Source organism: Castor canadensis, chromosome 3 (assembly GCF_047511655.1).
Source record: "Castor canadensis chromosome 3, mCasCan1.hap1v2, whole genome shotgun sequence".
In the NCBI taxonomy this organism is placed as follows: domain Eukaryota; kingdom Metazoa; phylum Chordata; class Mammalia; order Rodentia; family Castoridae; genus Castor; species Castor canadensis.
Genome location: NC_133388.1, coordinates 185,391,566 through 185,409,159, shown reverse-complemented (window position 1 = coordinate 185,409,159; position 17,594 = coordinate 185,391,566). Strand labels below are relative to the sequence as shown.

The window sequence follows — 17,594 nt, the reverse complement described above, 5'->3', positions numbered from 1 at the left end:
CCAGGTTTCCTAGTGCTGGGATTACATGCGTGTACCACTATGCCCAGTGGGGCAAAGTGGCTTAATAAATACTTATCAAAAGAAGACACAAAAGACTAAGAAATGAGGACCACCATTTTGAGTCTCTGTTCCCATTTCCTGCATGGAAAGCATCCCTTTTTTACCATTTCTCTCCACTTTTATCCTGTTATACTAAATTCATTTCCTAATAAACTATACTATTATTTTTACTACAAAAAGAAGACATATAATTCACTCGAAATTATTAATTCTCAGAGGAGTGTAAATTAGACTCAATGCTATACCACTTGTTAGAATGGCTTTTATAAGAACAAGAATAGATAATGGCTGTGGAGAGTACGAAGACAAAAAAAGGAACCCCAGTTCCTAGTGTAGAAGCTGACATTCAGAGTTTGAAACCTTTCTGATGACAACTCTATCCATCTGTCTCCAAAGGTCACCTCCGATCACCCCACCAGTCAGTGCTTCCCCACTCAGTGATTGGTTCCTCCCAACCAGCTCTGGATCGGGGTTCATGGTCTGAAATTTCACCAACAGAAGTGCAAATGAGTAGACTTCTTACAGAAGAAGCCATTTTAACTAGGCAATAAAGTGATACCCGTCGAAAGTGATTTCTGGGATTCCAGTGGCTGCATTTGAACACCGGATCCATCACTTGCAACCTGAAAACTGTTGAGCCTTCCTGGAACTCAGGTCTCCAGAAAGGAAGGAGAAGAGTGTTCTTTAAGAACACTCAGAACTTCAGAAAGCACCTGGCACAGAACCTGACAAAAAGCCTGACCAATTTGTGGGTCCAGCACACTACTTCCTCCTTGATGGCTCCTCAACAGCTTTGCCTGCCACGAACCCCCCATCCCACTTCCCAACCTCCCCACCATGCTTCTGGCAAGCAGCCTTAGCTCCCCTCTTTTTGTAGATATCACTGACAGATCCTTGCTCAATGCTTAGACTCTCACTGGTCTCTGACTTCCCTGCTCTGATCCCTGGTGCATTTTTGCTTAGGAGAAATTGGCACCCCCACCTTCCCGAATGGTCAGTGACTGAGTCCTGACCCTGTCTTGACAGTGGCCCTTTGAGCACGAGAGTGTGTTTGTATTTCACCAATGTTTTTTGACTTCCTGGACCCGGGATCAGGGAAGCCAGAGCTCTTGCAGCTACCTCGGATGTCATTATTGTGAAAAAGTTTGTCCTTAGGCTGAAACTCAAAGCCTGATGGTTTTGAGTTGAAGAACTCAAGCCTGGCATCCAGCTGCCTGGAGTAAATATTGAGCATGGTTCCAAATGTGCATGCTCGTGAGTGTCTCTGGGGAATTGCCGGCTTACAGGTGCACACACCTTCATGCTAACTAAATACTGCGAAAGGGCTCCCATGCTTGCTGCAGTCACTCACACACTCAGGAGAATCTTGGGAAATCCTGTTTCTCCCCAACCCATACTCTCTTGCTATTGTTTGATTTGAAAGATTGCAAATACGATGATATAAAATATTCTATCATTACTTTAATTTGGATTTCCAGGCTACTAGTAAAGCTTAACTTCCTCTTCTGTGTTAATTAGCCAATTATGTGTCCTTTCCTGTGAGCTGACTTCCCCTATTCCAAAAAATTTTGCAATTATCCAAAGTAAGGGGTTTCATTATGACATTTCCATACATGCATCACAATATATTTTCATCATATTCGCCCCTCCATTGCCCTTTCTTCTCCTGTCATCTCCCCCCTTTCTCTGTCTGTATCCCTCCTAGACCCCCTTTTACTTTCGTATCTTTCTTTTTATTTTTTGTTTAGTTTTGGTAATACTGGGATTTGAACTCAGGGCTTTGCACTAACTCCAAAATACTCTTCATTTTGAGCCATGCTCCCCAACCCTTTTTGTTTTAGTTACTTTTACAGGGGGTCTCATGCTTTTTTGCTCAGGCTGGCTGCAGGCTATGATTCTCCTACCTATGCCTCCCACATAGCTGGAATTATATAGCATAAACCACAACACCCAGCTTGTTTTTTGAGATGGAATCTTGATAACTTTTTGTCTGGGTTGGCCTAGAACCTTGATCTTCCTGATCTCTACTTCCCAAGTACTTTTCTTTTTTGAGGCAGGGTTTCACTATATAGCTCAGGCTAGCCCCGAACTCATGATCCTCCTACCTCATCCTTCCTAGTTCTGTGATTACAGGCATGCAACATCATATCTAGCTTGATATTTTTCTCCTAGATTCTGCATATGAGAGAAAGCAAGCAATATTTGTCTTTGTGGGACTGACTTATTTCATTTAACATGGTGATCTCCAGTTACATCTATTTTCCTGAAAGTACAATTTCTTTCTCTTTACAGCTGAGTAAAACTCCATTGTGTATATATACACCACATTTTCTTTATATATTTATTGGGTGATGGGCACCTAGGCTGATCCGTCTCTTGGCTTTTGTGAATAGAGCTGCAATAAGCATGGGTGTGCAGGTGTCTCTATAGGAAGCTGATTATGATTCTTTTGGGTACATCCCCAGCAGCGGAATAGCTGGATCATATGGAAGTTCTATTTTTAATTTTTAAGGGAAGTCCATACACATTTATATCCTTATTTTTTTGTTCACTTTTAAAAATTGAGTGGTATACTGTTTTCCTATTGGCTGCCTAGGGATTTTTAAACATATATTCTGGATATATGTGAGAATGAACATGTATTTGTAAATATGATCATATTTCAGGGTTATCTATATTCTGTTGATCATATCCATAGCAATTTTTTTCTAGTCTTTGCATCACCTTTTCATGTAGTTTATTGTGTTTTTGTAAGAAATTGTTATATTTAATGGAGTCAAATTTATCATCTTTTCCTTACAATTTGAACTTTTTGTGTGGTTCTGACCACTTGAGGCTAGGTGCCAGTAATAATGGGGAAGCACAGGAATGGTGTGGAGGGAACAAGCTGAGGTTGATGCAAAGGAGAATTCTGGCAGGGATTTTCTGGGAAGAGAAGTATGAGTTTTTCTTCAAACTTTCTATTGTTATTATTTGGCGGTACTCGAGCTTGAAATCAGGGCCTCCCTTTTGCCAGGCAGGAGCTCTACCAGTTGACCCATGCCCCCACTCTCTTGGGCTTAAGGTATTTTTTGAGTAGGGTCTCATGTTTATGCCCAGAGTTGCCAAGCTTTTATTGATTGAGATAGGGTCTTGAGAACTTTTTGCCCAGATGACCTTGAACATGATCCTTAAGTAGCTATGATTATAGGCATGAGCCATTGTGCCTGATTTTATTTTGAAATTATTATAAGTTCATAACAAAGTTGAAAACATGTGTACAGTGAAGCTCTGTGGACCCAATTCTGAGTCTCCCCTAATGGTAACATCTTGCATAGATGTAATACAACATTATCAAAACCAGGAGGTCAACATCAGTTTGTTCACAATTCACCAGTTTTACTTGCCCTCTTGGGTGTCTGCATGTGTATATGCAGTTCTTTGAAATCTTGTCACCTGATTCAATTAGCAACTGATACATTCGAGTCACAGAGCTCCTCCATGATGCTGTCCACTGTGATTTTGTTTGGAAGCACCTTAAAGACCCTGCTAACTAATCCCATTGTCTGTTTCTCTGGATGACTTCAAAACAGTATATTTAAATTCAGCTTTTAAATATATACTTGTTCCTTGGTATCCACGGGAGATTGGTTCCAGGTCCCCCGAGGACACCAAACTCTAAGGATGCTCAAATCCCTTGTATGAAATGGAGTAGTATTTGCATATTACCTTCATATAGTTTAACTCACCTCAGATTGCTTCCAGTGCTGACTACAATGCGTGGACCATGTGAATAGCTCTTATTTTGTATTGTTTAAGGAATAACAATGAGACATGAGTCTGTGCATGTTCAGTACAAAATTATTTAAGACTGTTTCCCATCCATGATTGGTTGACCCCTGAGGATAGGGAGGGCGGGCTACGTACACAACATGCAAAGCAGAATCAGCCCAATCTCTGGAATCCAGCACACCTATGTTTGCAACACAGCACAGCTACTCACCAGCTAGGCAACCTTGAGTTGCCTTTCTGAGCTCTGTTGATAAAAGGAGGTGGGGGGGACGACAATATTTGCAATAACATGCAGCCTTGTGTAATGGCCAATCCGTGCCTAGTAAGTGTTAGTTACTATAATGAGGTTTTCTTCTCTGACACCAACCTCATTACCATGCTTTTCGTCCAAATGAATAGAAGTCACGGCTGTCCTAGTTCCCACTTGTCATCTCAGCTATGGCATATCCTGGTTTGGGAAGCTCTTTCGTTCATTTTTGTCTTTCTCCTCCTCTGTGCTCCCAAGCTAACTGCAGCAGAGGGATCTTGCATCTCCCTCTTCTTTGTGTCTCACACATTTTCTGTTTCCTCTGCAGCTTGCCAGGGAAGCTGTTGGTCTTTGCTGTCTGGCTGGGCAAATCCTCTGTGTCAGAGCCAATGGTGCCGGCTGCCCTTTTAAGAGGTGCACCACCAAGCGCCATGGCTCCTGATCTAAGCAGTGGAGGCTGAGCTGGGGGAGTGGAGTCAGAGCATCCTTCCGGGTGGAGCAGCTATTCTGGGAAACAAACGCTCCAGGCATCTCATTAGCATAATCTCAGGAATTAACGGTTTGATTGATGTCCCCTGTTTCCCTGCCGTTTTCCATAAATGATAATGTATTGAAACGAAGTGGAGGAAAGAAAACATGACACGACATATATTATTTAGGTGTTTGCAGAGGGGCCGACACGCAAACACACACAATTTATCAACAGTCATTTCTTGCATGGTGTTCTGAGCCCCAAGCTTTGAAGATGTGGAATTAATTTCATAGCAGGTGATTCTAGACTACTTCACATGGGCCATCTGTCGCTTCTTCATTTACCTCTCTGCTGTTACAATAATTAATCATTTCAGGCACTGGCTTGGCGCAGGAAACTCCACTCTAGCTGAGAGCACTCCAAGAGGGAATGGCATTGGATTACTTGCTCTAAAGTATGTGCGAGGCAGGTATGTTGACATGGTTTTTCCTTCCTTGCTTTTATCTGCCAACATTGGTGGTTCAAGAGCTAAAGACCACTTCCTGGAGTGTTTGACTGTTGCTGTGGAAATGATTCATGGACTTCATTTGCAACTGAAGAATCCAAGTTCAGAGACGTTAATTCAAATCATCTGGGCTCACACAGCCAATGGAGAGACTTGGGACTAAAACTTTGGTTTCTCAACTCTTTGTGTATTGTTCCATTTGGTCCTTCATCTGAAGTGGTTGTTCCGGAGAAGAAAAGGAATCTCCTCACAAGAAATAAGAAGAAGATAGCCATAAAATCCTAGAAGAATCTCAGCACTGCACACCTGAATTAAATACTACAAGCCCACAATTACAGAAATCAAAACAGCCGGTTCTAATGCACAAGAAAACAGAGCAATATGAATCATTGGTCTACCATGCCTGATAAAACAGTGGGAGAAAGAAAGAAATCCCCAGGCTGGTTCATTGACCAAGACACATTCATCTACTAACATGTATTGATTTATTTATTAACAACACATACACTTATTGATTGACTAATCAGTTCATGTCAGACATAAGGTAAAGTGTCTGAGACACTCAGGGGAAATCCTTGCACTCAAGGCAGTGAGATTTTAGTGGAGGGACATAAAATGAACAGTTAAACACGCAAATACAAATTGGGACAAGAGCTACAAAAGAAACAAGTAATGGTGGGGATGGGATGTCACAGAGGGTCCCTTGGAGGAGACCATACTTGAAACTGGACCTGGCCGGACACCAGTGGCTCACACCTCTAATCCTAGCTACTCAGGAGGCAGAGTTCAGGAGGATCGTGTTTTGTAGCCAGCCCAGGCATGGCTTGTGAGGCCCCCATCTCAAAAATACACATCAAAAAGGACTGGCAGAGGAGCACAAGGTGTAGAGTACCTGCCTAGCAAGCATGAGGCCCTGAGTTCAAACCCCAGTACTGCCAAAAAAAAGAAAAAAGAAAGAAATGGACCTGTAGGAAAGAGCTGAGTTGTGATAAGTAGGAGGAAAAGAGATCGAGGCAGAGGGCCCTGCAGGCAGAAGGGTGCTGGGCTGGGAAGATAACACAGCAGGCCCAAAGCAGCAGGGGAGTCTGCCGGTGTAGACCAGCAGGATCCCACGTACATACCGTGTGGCTTTTCAGAGAGAAAGGCTGCTGGCACCTGTGAGCTCCAGATGGCGAGGAATGATGTTCACTCCACTCCTGGGCTTTCTTTAGGTCAGTCCATGACTGGCCCTTAGCTAGTGTCCCATCAGCACCTGCATAGTAAATAAGGAATAGGGGTGCAAAGACTTCAGAAACAAAAGAGCAAGGGGTGGGGTGGACAGCCTGAGACACAGGTGGGTGAGCTTAGGGTTGGTTTGCAGTGCAGCAGGTGAAGGCAGGCATGGAGAAGGGAGGAGCAGGGTGTCAAGCTGGAGAGCCCCCCTGGGGGCTGACTGAGAAGAGCCTTGAAGGCCGTCATCATTAAGGGTGCAAGACCTTTAAGTGGCTGAGTTAGCAGTCACTGAGGCAATGAAAGAGACCTGCTTTTCCAAGATGAAGATGGTAATTGGTTATTGATGTCCTATTTGTATGCTAATGATCCTCAATAAAACAGCTAAACCATAATTAACGCTACAGCTTCCTCTCAGAAAGAAAAAAGAGAAAAAAAAGAAACCCACAGAAAGGTCAATAGATTTCATATAATAAATTATTAAATAATGAGAAACAAAGGAAGTAAATTTCTGAGCTATAATCTTTTCCACGTTTTATTATCTGTCATTTATTATAAGTGCTGACAATGTTTAGATTTTGCTTCTGCCATTTTCTTGCCAGCTCCAGAAATTATTGGACAGAGAGACACAGTGTTGAGTGGAAAAGAATATTGTGTTTGAAAATGAAGACGGTGTTACCTCTGTTACCTGCTCCTGGCTTTGTGTCCACCTTCAGTCAACTAAGATGGCAGAACATTGGCAGACCTTATGTTCTGTGGAGTCCAGGATGAGTAAAACTCTGCTGTTCATTATAGTTGGTTCTGGAATAGTAGCAGTTTCCAGGTCCCTTCCTGGATAAAACTCTCATTCCTGTTATGCAAATTCTGTCGGGGGAAGATCTTACTTGTAAGGCCTGGGTGTGACAAAGGGGTGGGTGCCCACGAGGTTGGACTCTAGGATCAGACTGAGTTTGAATCTTGGTGTTTTGTCTTAATAACTGTGAACCTGGCAGTTGGCTCTTCTGTGCCTCATTTTATTCATCCAGGAACTAAGGACATCAGCCATATTTACTGCGTGCAGCTCTGAGGGCTAAGGCACATAAAATTCTCAGGAGAGCGTCTAGTATACAATAAATTTTCCTGGTAGTGCCGGTCATTACTATAACTCCTTACAGTTTAAAATGCTCAGTGGCAATGATCCACAATGAAGTCAAAATGTATCAGGAAATTCCTCAGCTTTAAATTTTCTCTTCAACCATCAATCAATTCATTGAGAGTTTACCTAGACTTAGATGTGTGTTTTGGAAAAATACTAAAAGAACATAAGTCATCATGGCTGTCAGAGAATTTCCAATTCATGGTGAGGAATTAAGCCAAGTCCTCTGAGGCCATCACAGGACAACCTCAGCTACTGTTTAATAGAACTCGCTTGTTCATGTATTGGGCACCTACAGTGTGTGAAGAAGGAGGCTGGGGAACGGTGAGGAAGGAGCAGGTGAACCCTGTTCACAGTCTAGTGGAGTCTGGAGAGAAGAAATTCAATGAAGGGAATAAATTCAGTCTCAAAGCTGTTCCCTGAGAAAGAAACGGGGACCTGAGCTTTGGATTTTAGTCCTGGTTCTACTAAAGATATGATTTCAGCAAATTTTTGGCTCTAATTTCCTTATTTTAGGTTTAAGCCCAAAACATAAAAGATGGTTGCTGAACCCAAGGACTCACTTCCTATGACTGCATAGCATTTTGATAGACTCATTCAAGTTCGACAATCAAGTGATGGGTGACCCACTTCCAAAAAATACATTTAGATGATGAAAGTCATATAGACATGCTATAACCACACATAGCATCTCTAACGCTTCAGGGGTTTCTTCCTGTCATCTTTTCCAGGGCGATTTCAACTGTAATGCTAATCAAGATCCACAGAAATTATGACCACAGGTGTATGTGAATCATAACACTCGGTCCCGACTACACTCTCATCATGATTTTATGCCCCGAGGATTTTGTGTCTTTGTGTTCCCATTCAAATTTAGCACATAAGTGTTTTGAGTTGCTGCTTAATTTTAATACATAGCATTATTATCATTGCTGAATGTATCAGTTTTCTGGCTTTGCATTTGTTCGTACTTAGTACTAACTATGTGAAGTTTTACCAGAGTAGGCGGCATCCGAGTAGCCAAAATCTCAGATGCCACTGAAGACTTCTCTTGACACTGAAAAGAACGAATCAGAGAAATGAGGCCAGGTATTTCCATAGCAGAGGGATGTGACCTATACCTCTGAGAGTCACGGTTGCTGACTCTGCCGACTTGTTACCACATACCTGGTGGCAAAACATGATAATGCGGAATTAATGTTATTAAAATAACAGACTTTATTTTTGAACAGTTTTGGGTTTATAGAATAATTGAGCAGAAAGTAGGGTTCCCTTCTTTTTTTGGTCAGGACTGAGATTTGAACTCAGAGCTTCACACTTGTAAAGCAGGCGCTTTACTGCTTGAGCCACACCTCCGATGCATTGTGGCCTGGTTATTTTGGAAGGCAGCTGTACTCACCACTGTATCTTCTCCACTGCATCTTGGAGATGGGGCCTGGGTCCCATGAACTACTCGCCTGGGCTGGCCTTGAATGGAGATCCTCCTGATCTCAGCCTCTCAAGTAGCTAGGATGGTAGGTGTAAGCCATCAGTGCCTGGCTAAGTAGAGTTCTCTAGACTTCCTTGGTTTCCTCTGTTACTAACATTCTGGGGTGGTATAGCATATTTATTACAATTGATGAATCAGTATTGCTACATTATTAACTGAAGCCCATGGTTTGCCTGCCTTGTAAATTCTATAACTCTTGACAAATTTATAATGACTCATATGCAAAATACAGTATCTTACAGAATGGTTTCATTGTGTTAAAAATCTTACGTGTTCTACCTCTTCATCCTTCTCTCCGCCTGAACTCTTTTAGCTACTGCTCTTTTTACTGACTCCATACTGCAGTCTTTCCAGAATGCTTTACAATGTGAATCAGACAGTATGCAGTCTTTCACTTGCCTTCTTTCACTTAGCAATATGCATTTAAGGTTCCTCCATGTCTTTTCACGGCTCACAGCTCATTTCTTTTTGATCGCTGAGTACTATTCCATTGTGTGGATGAGCCACAGTTTGTTTATGTGTTCACCTACCTAAGAGCACCTTTGTTGCTGCCAAGCCAAGGTCATTTATGAACACAGCTACTGCAAACATAAGTGTTCAGGATTTTTTTATAGAATAATTTTTCAACTCATTTGAATGAAGACCAAGCTGTGTGATTGCTGGATTATATGATAGAAAATTTGCTTTTATATTTTTTAACTCAAAGAAGACTAGATAGATCTTTATTATTAAAGTTCTCTCTGAATTCTATAAAAACAATTGTACCTGAAGTACTTCAAAGTGGGGCAGGAAGCCAGGTGTGGTGTGTACCACTATAATCCCAGCACTTGGGAGTGTGAAGTTGGGAGGATCACAAGTTTGAGGCTAGCCTGGGCTACATAGTGAAATCCTGTCTCACAAAAAGGGTGTGGGGGAAGGAGGAGAAAGGACTGTGGTTGAATATGTGAATTTGTACTTCCCTGAAGTAGTAACAAAGCAAATATCCTGAACGTTTGCTCCATACAGTCTTCCAGACGAAATATTTCTGTACACACTTTTTGAACTAGGTCATATCGATAACCATTCCCCATACTGCAAGTCTCAAAACTTTCATTGATAATAAAGAGCAACCCCATTATCACGTTTGAAAAGCATTTAAGTAGTTTGTTTAGAACTTAAATATGTGGGCCCATATCTCATTTTTGATGGTTGGTTTTAGAAGGAACAATAAAATAAAATCATTTTCTTCATTTGGTTTAACAATTATCAATGTTTTTCCAGAATTATTTTATATATCCCTTTATGTTTTATTTTGATATTTTCAAGTATGTCTAGGATATCCTAATACTATTTTTAATATATGCTAATTTCAATACGTTACATTGAGTCAATCATGTTTTTGCATCATTGAGAGAGTGGATATCTCTAAGTCTGAAGTTTGTTGTTGTTTGGCGATAGCTAATATCTGGAAGCTCTCTCTTTCTTCTCTTTTGTAAAGTTTAAGACATGTGTGAGAGAAGTGCTTGGGACAGATGGACGGAGGATAAGATATCAACTATACTAATTTCCTAATAGTTTCTCCCTGAATCAAACGTCACTGCTGTGGTTTGGATATGGTTGGCATGCACCCAGGGTTCGTGTGCTGATGGGAGGGAAAGGGTGGCACCTTGGAGAGGTGGAGCCTGGCGCAAGTTGTTTAGGTCATTGGGGGTGCTGCTCTCAGAAGGGATTGATGTAGCTCTTTTTTTTCCTTTCGTTTTTATTAGCATATGTTTGTTGCAGAAAGGAGTTTCATTCCGATGCTTCCATACATCACACAACGTGTGCCAGGGTCTCATCCTCTCCATCACTTCCTTTTCTCTCTTCTCCCCCCTTCTTGGAACAAATTCAACAGGTTTCACTGTTATTTTTTCATATAAGGAGTATTTTGATTATGTTCACCCCCATCCTGTCTTTTTGCCCTCATCCCTTTTCTGCTCCCCACCCTCAAACAAAACTTGTTTCACATTCTTGTCATTCATTTTTAAGGACTAGATGCCACATACGAGAAAGAACATGTCTTATTTGGCTTCCTCAGCCTGGGTTATTTCACTTAACATTATGAATGGACTCTAGTTTCATCCATTTTCCTGCAAATGACCTGCTCTCATTCTTTTTTGTAGCTGAATAATACTCCATTGTGTACATACGCGACATCTTTATCCATTGTTGATCCTATAGTTTAGCTACTGTGAATAGTGCTGCTGTAAGCATGGCTATGCAGGATCTGACTGTGTGTTGATAACGTACATTCGCAGCAGGGGTGTAGCAGAATCACACGGTATTTCTACTTTCAGGTTCTTGGAAAAAACTCCGTACTGATTTCCGTAGTGGCTGCACTGATTTACATTCACATCACTAGTGCATAAAGACTCTCTTCCCCGCCACATCACATCCTTGCCTGCATTTGCTGCTTGTTTTCTTGATGATACTCATTCTGACTGGGGTGAGATAGATGCTCAATGATGCTTTGACTTTATGACTGTGTATTTCTTAGCTATTTGGATTTCTTTTTTTGAAAACTGTTCATTTGCCCACTTGTGATTATTTATAACGTTGGTGTTTAATTTTTGGAGCTCTTTATATATCCTGGATATTAATCCTTTAGTATTGATGTGGTTCTTAGGGGATCCCATGTGTAGCTCCTATGCAAGTGAATTGCTATAAATGAGTGAGGCTGACCCCTCAATCTCTTTGGCTCCTTGTCTTATCATGGGATCTCTTGCTTTTGAGCATGTCCACCCTTTTGATGCCGTCTAACAGGGAGTCCTTACCAGACCTGACCCAAGCCTGGCACCATGCTCTTAAACTTCCAGACTGTTAGCTAAAGAAAGCTCTTTACCAAGGATGCAGCTAAGGCATTTTATTATAATAACAGAAAACGGATCTATACAACCTCTCTTCTTTCTCAGGGCAATAAACTAAGCTTCCTCAAAGGCAACGTGGGGAAAGGGAGTCCAATATTTGCATGAATACTCTTGTTTGACTCTTACCCCTGTCCACTCAACAGCTGTCTTCCTTCTGCACTGGGGCAGCAGGAGACAGGAGAGGATTCTGTATCTTCTAGAATGTGGAATTTCCCCCATGAAAGGACACCAGAGACTTGGGAGATAAATGGCTCCCATTACAAAGCTTTTGGATGAATCCCCAGATGGGAGATTCCTAAATCAAAAAGGGAAATTTGTTTTTATGGCATGGTGCCAAATTGCTTTTCAAAAGATCTGTGCTTATGTAAATACCTTGCAACCATGAATGAAGTACCCCAAATTTTAAATTGGCCAAATTGCATAAATAACTGGGCAAGTGTATTTAGCTCAATTGTATTTCAGTAATAAGTTGACTGAGTAGAAATGGTTGACAGTTTCCTGGTAGAGATGCCCAAACCCAACTAATCAAATTGGGTGTTAGCACCCCATCCAGAGAGTGGGGGCTGTCTGAGCCGAATCAGGCACCAGTTGGAAAGCATGAAATTACTGACTTTGTTTAAATCTAACTGCAATTTATCTGTAGGAACAGCACTGAAAGGTGACATTTGTCTTGGTGAGTTCCCCATTCATTTCCGGAGCCAGAGTTCATCAGTCATGCAGCAAGCACAAGTGCATGATACATGCAGATGAATATTTATTATCGATGATGGAGTATCCTCCTGGCAACATAATACACTTCATTCGCTTGAAAAGGGAATTCAAACAGATGCATGATAGACTAATTGTGAGACAGGAGGGGTCTTTTCCCTTCCTTCGGGAGAACTTGGTAGAGAATCTGCCAGTTCTGTGCAGGAAGAATTCACATAGTGTCCGTGTGCAAACTGGTTTTAAAGCATCATGATGAGTTAAATTTAGTTATGTAACTTTTATTTGGAAAATAATTGCTATTTCAAAATTATTCATTAAGGGTTGACAGAAAAAAAAATAGTTACATGTTTGGATTCAGCCAGTAGTTTTGAAGAATTTTGGTTATTTGAATCTTCTTCAGTTCACAAGTAAAGAAATAGATTTGGCCTAATTCACAGAGTTTCTATGCTCTGGAAACATCTTAAAATAAAGCACACATTTCCAACATTGATCTGACAATGGAGGTTAAGTGCTTCTTTTTCAGGAAATGCAAGATCAAAGACAATGAAATGACAGGAAAAAATATACTCAGAGCATCATTTTTTTCTTTTTAATTTAGAAGTCACTCTCCTTCCCAGGAGAGCTGAGCAGAGAAATCACTAGAAAAATAGCTTCCTTGTGCCCATTAAGCTACCTTTTGTTTTCTTTTGACGACCGTTGGGAATCTTGTTCATTAAAATTGTATGGATGCCCCTCGTTTCCTCCCACTGCTTATTTACACATAAAAAATAGATGATCCAAAAGATTGAAACAACAGGCTGCTCAGCCTGCTGAAAGCCTCCATGCAAACAGTCATTTCTGAAAGCATCAGGAGTTTGCTAGAGTATGTGATGGTAGGTTCAAGTGGGGGTGTTTGTGGAGGTGTGGACAAGGTTAGGCACCTTTCTTATTTTATTTTAACAAAGAAGAATCACTCTGCGTTTACCATCTCTGGACACATGCCTTTCCCATTACACGCTGAATGGAAGTTACAGAAGGCATAGACAGAATGGGGAGGCTGAAACCAAAAGGATGACCATTGAGGAAGATTAAACTCAACTTGACCTCCAAGACTGATGGACAAATGATGATTGGAAAGAGGATATGCATATCTAAATTGCATTCTGTCTCTATTACAGTCTAATGACATTAGTAAAATTGCTGTTTGATAATTCATCAACACGAAAATGTGTCCACTTATCTCAGACTATACAAACAATCATTGATTGAACCCTTCAATGTTACTGTTGACAAATTATCATGCGCAGATGGTGAGACCATTAAATCAGGGTTGGATCCCAAAACTCTCTTTTTCTATTTCTCTTCTTTCTTGTACCCCCACGAAGCATTTTTTTTTTCAAGTTCTTGGTATGTATTTAACATAGTCTGGTCTCTGGCTGTACCACTTGCTCACTGGTGATCTTGGGCAAGTCACTCAGAATCTCTGGGCTTTGGTTTCTCCTCTGTAAAAGTGGAGTGAAATCTGCCCTGTTTAATTCATATACTTGTTGAGAAATGTGAAAATCAAAGTATTCTACAGGGATAACCTGCTGTAGAAACATGAAGATTCAGGTCCCACTTGGGCTATAATGAATATCCATTTGTGTATTCATAGAGCACTTACTGTGCTCTAGGCACTGGGTTGGGTTCAAGAACTATGAAGATGAGTAAAATGTACTCCTAGTGTTTCATACTTTTTGAATCCATTGGGGAGATGATGTATAAAAAGTGAAGAGGAGGGAAGTGGTGCTGGGAAGAATGTTTCATTTAGACAGAAGAGTCTCTGTCAAGGTCTGGAGGCAGGACTGTGTGAGTGGCAGCTCTGGACCCTTTTTCACTCTAAGCATTGTCTAGTCTCTTCCCTGGTCCCCTCCAAGATCCTGAACCCCTGTATTCCTTATGACTGGGCCATCCTAGATGGGGCTGCCTAAGGGATCATGATGGCTGCTGTTGCACTTATGGTTGCAGAATCCTCATGTAGCTGCTGCTGAGGGGTGGAAATGAACCTGAGAAGGTGAAGGATAGAGAAGGCATGGGAATGACTTGGGAGGATATGGGTCCTTCTTCTCCATTTGCCTCTTCTGCTGGTGATGGACTAGGTGATGAGATGGGATCTCTTCCAATCATGTACTCACTTTCAATCATGGCTCCTGGGAAAAAGAGGTACCTGCATTGACTTCTCTGACTGTCCTCTGCTCCAAGACACAGGTCCTGTTGCATATAAAGCAGAAGTTGAATGAAAACAGACTGGTTTTGCATCATAGCTTGAGTGCTCACCTATACATGTTCTATAGCAATTTACTTAAACTCTTTCAACCTGATTTCCTTGTTTGGAAAACAGGAATGATGATAACAGCAGCAGCTCTTGGAGTTGCTGGGTGGACAATGGATTTGCATAGCTTAGCGTTGCCCACCCCACACACACATAAGAAGCACTTAGCAAACGTTGTGATTACTCCTCTTTTGGATTTCGATAAAATTAGCAGGGAGAGAAAGAAAAATGGCTCAATTTTCCCCCACGGATACCACTTGTTTCTTTCAGTGGATGAAATGCTTTTTTTTTTTTTTTTTTCCAGCAAGACAGAAGTAAAGACAGGTGCTCCAGCTGTCACATCAGCTGGTCCAAATGACATTTTTCTGCAGGTGCTTCTGTGTGTCTTCCCAACAGGTGTTTCCAGATGTACTTCCCTGTCTGTATGGTTTATGAGGCCTTCTTTCTAGCTGGGCAGTTTGTGTTGTACGGCAGTAACAAATAACCCCAGAGCTCAGAGGTTTAAATGTAAAGGCTGATTTCTCACCGGGTTACTTGTCCACTGGGGATCATCAGGGATGCTCAGACATTTTTTGTTGCCCTCTTTCTTCATGCTTAGGTTTATGTGGTACTTACACCAAGACTGGTTGTCCTATGCCGAGCTCTGCTATGTGCCAGATCCTGTACGTCAATCACCTTGCAACTCATCATCCAAACCCTACATGAGAAGGGCCATTAACCTTGTTTTATTGATGAAGAAACAAATGCAGATAAGTTAGACTTGCCCAGGACCTTGCAGGTACTAACTAGTAGAGCTGAGATTTGATTGCAGGCCTGTCTGACTCCCCAGTGTGGGGTAATTGTAATTTTATTACAACTGATTTACCTGTCTGTCTCATCTCCCCATTAGGGGATGACCTGAGGGCTTAGCCTTTGTTTCCGTTTCCTATGTATTGCCAATTCCTACTATGGTGTTTGACACAGAGAAGATACTCAAGGTGGGTTTGTTGAATCACAAAATGACTAGTTGTGGTCATGAATGGGGATGAAAGAAGGCATCAGAGGGACCAGGCAAGGGAGGCAGTGTTGAACTTTTAAGGGTTGCTTCATTTAAAATGAACAGAAACCTTGACATGGAGAGGCTGAAGCAATAGAAAAGCATTTGGGCATCTCATGTAGCAGGGAGTGTTGAGATAATAGACTTAAGGGCTCAGTAACTAAAAAAATCTTCCTGCTTTAGGTCAGCATCTTTCTTTTACTACAAGCATTGCCCAAATGTTCACCTTCCACCAGTCAAATTTCTCATCTCATCTCACAGATATGTCTGGCAAGACTGGCACCACAGCTGGAGATGCAGGTATGGCTCACTCATTCATGGCACTGGGAAACATCACCAACATCATGTGAGCCATGAACTCCAATGTCTCCCTAGTGATGTCTTCCTTTTGAGTAAGTGAAAGTAAACAAATTGCAGCAAATGTTTGGGCCTACTACTTAATGTCTTTGAGCTTTGGATTATTTTTTTAAGTGGAAGTATTGGGGTCTGTAGCTGCTTCTCAATGTTGACTCTGCTCATATTTTCTGATGGGACAGGGGACTGTGTTTCCCAGTCTCTCTGGCAACTATATGTGACTCCAGGCCAATGGGCACTCATCAGAAGAGTCACACAACAGTTCTAGGAATTCTCTTTAAGGATCATCCCTCACCCACCTTTTATTTTTCCTCTATCCTGAGCCACGAACGCTTGCGGTGCCATCTTGGATTATGATGTGTTGGCTACAGGTAGTGGGCAACATGGAGCCTTATTTCCCTACACCACTATGCATGCTGTGCATACTGAGACACTGAATAATTAACTGAAGAAAGAATACATGGTCTTGTTTAGAACACTGTTAATTTAGGGTTTCTGTTACTACTAAATCTCTTTCTAACTAATAGGCTTTTTCAATGTTTCCTAAACTTGTCTAATCATAAACACTGTCTGAAGCATTTATGCAAAAGAGATTCCCAGGCTCCTCTCTGGAATATTTCTAGTAAGTAGGTTGAAGGCAGGGCCTAGGACCTCGTATTTTTGAGAAGTGTCCTGAGGTGATCTTTATGATTGCACAAGCTTGAGAAACCCTGAGCTAGATAAGATCTGATATTACCCACTTTTTTTTTTAAAGCAGTGGCATCTTTGTTTACTCAGTTATGAATACATTATGGATTGCTTATTTTTCAAGCCCTCATCCACCGCACCCCACAACAGTATGGAAAGTGTTTTGGGGGAGCCAGGTTGTGGGGGATGGAGAAAATCGTGGGGTAGCTGCATGCTGAAGTCCAGGTGAGAGGAGATGAAGTCTAGAATTCAGGTTAGAAAAGTCAGGGAAGAGAAGAGTAATCTTACATGTCAGTTGAACTAGGTTTGGGACTTAAGGAAGAATCTGAGTAACTATCAGGTCTCTGGGTTGGGCAACTGGGCAGAGTAGTCCTTTACCAAACAGCACATGAGGGTGAGAAGGAAGGTGTAGGCAAGAAGATGCAGACACTAGTTTGGGATGGCCCTGTTTGAGGCTCCAATGGGCAGAGCTAGACAGCTTGGTCCTGAGATTGCAAACATCCCTTTCCTGCCTGGGAAGGGTCTGACTGATGGTAATGTAGTACTCACAGGAAGTGAATAATTTGGGAAAAAAGGTATCATCCATATAAGTCTTGTGATTCTGGACACTGACTGGATCTAGTTTACTGATTGAATATACATTTTCCATTTCTTTGTGTGATCATTTTTCTCTCTCCAATATAAAGATAGTTGAAGGAATCAAGGCAGTGAGTGGACAGATTCATTGGCTGGTTCTCATTCACTCA

The 17,594-nt window shown here is 41.6% G+C and overlaps 1 long non-coding RNA gene across 4 annotated transcripts in view; it reads left to right on the top strand.

The window, feature by feature from the left end:
- LOC141421735 (uncharacterized) overlaps positions 1 to 17,394 on the top strand; it is a 33,652-nt gene extending 16,258 nt beyond the window's left edge. For 3 of the 4 annotated variants that reach the window (XR_012446429.1, XR_012446428.1, XR_012446426.1), the window contains one exon: positions 15,370 to 17,394. This is a non-coding gene — a long non-coding RNA (uncharacterized lncRNA). The remainder of the gene's footprint in view (positions 1 to 15,369) is intronic. The other variant, XR_012446427.1, reaches the window with a different exon arrangement.
- Positions 17,395 to 17,594: the final 200 nt, after the last annotated feature.